This window comes from Pavona decussata, unplaced genomic scaffold (assembly GCF_977016875.1).
Source record: "Pavona decussata unplaced genomic scaffold, jaPavDecu1.1 SCAFFOLD_258, whole genome shotgun sequence".
NCBI classification, from domain to species: domain Eukaryota; kingdom Metazoa; phylum Cnidaria; class Anthozoa; order Scleractinia; family Agariciidae; genus Pavona; species Pavona decussata.
The window spans coordinates 690,752-691,963 of NW_028145661.1; positions in this window are offsets into that span (position 1 = coordinate 690,752).

Below are 1,212 nucleotides of genomic sequence, written 5' to 3' on the forward strand. Positions count from 1 at the left end.
ATGGTAAATATTTAATTGCGCAATAAAACTATGGTATTTTTTTCCGAGAAGGAACTGAGGCTAGTTTAATTAAGAATTTTATTGTTATGATTCTTCACAGAAGTTCAGGCTTCAGGAGTTATCATCGTTTATTGCGACAATACTGTTTCGTATGGTCCGAAGTTATAGGCCACACTCATCAGGCAATTTGTTAGATATGGGTAAGACTGCATTTGACTGAACAATATTACATTAGATATAACTGGGAATATAAAATATTGCGACATGCGCAGCACAGTTGCAATTGCGCACCGGTAAAACAGAGGAATTAGAATAAACGTTTAATTAACCGGACTGAAACCTCTTTCGGCTACACCCTCCAGTGTAAGGTCGACACAGGGTGTAACGTGAAATAGGAATTAATAATTACGTTAACGTATGATTACGTCCAATTTTAGCCTCTCTCTTGTGTCCTCAAGCGTCGTAGCTTGTGGGAATGGTCTACTAAATTCAAGGTAAACGAAAATACAGCAAGGGACTGGCCACAATGGTGAGCAGGTGATCACGTCATCCTCCTATTTGGCCCAAAACAAAAATAAAATCAAAGCGAAAGGAAAATGAAACCGAACAACCAACTACCCGACTAAGGATAGTTTCATTTAGCTAAAGACCGGCCTTCATAAATCAGATCCCACACACGAGCGGAAATGCTAAAATAATACGGATTGATTTGACAGGCCGAGAGAAAATAATTCATTGAGATCACCAATAGAAGCAACACTAGGCCAGGTCTAAAGACAAAGGAAATTTTTCATGTCCATGGCGCGTGTTCTCGCGCGCGTGAACTTGAATTTAAAGTGTCTTTTTGTATACACGGCCGAGAGGCTAGATTTATTTACTGCTTGGCTGGCTTTACTTGAATGTAAGTTTTTAAGCGGAAATCTCCCCTGCTTTGTTGAAGGATTTCTTTTGTTAGAGTGAAGCTTCGTGCATTAATTTAATTCATGATGAAATAGATTTGATTTTTTGCCAGATGTTTTTCTAACACCTGTCTAAACGACGCTCAACAAGTGGCGATGTGTCGAACGCATATTCTTTTGGCTTTATGTCGAAACGGAAAGAAAAATGAATGTAGAAACGCAAAAATCACTATAAAAACATTGTTTTACGTGCCCGCAACAATAGCTCCGCCAAAGGGACACGATTGTGCGCTGCGTTCACTTCCGGTTGATA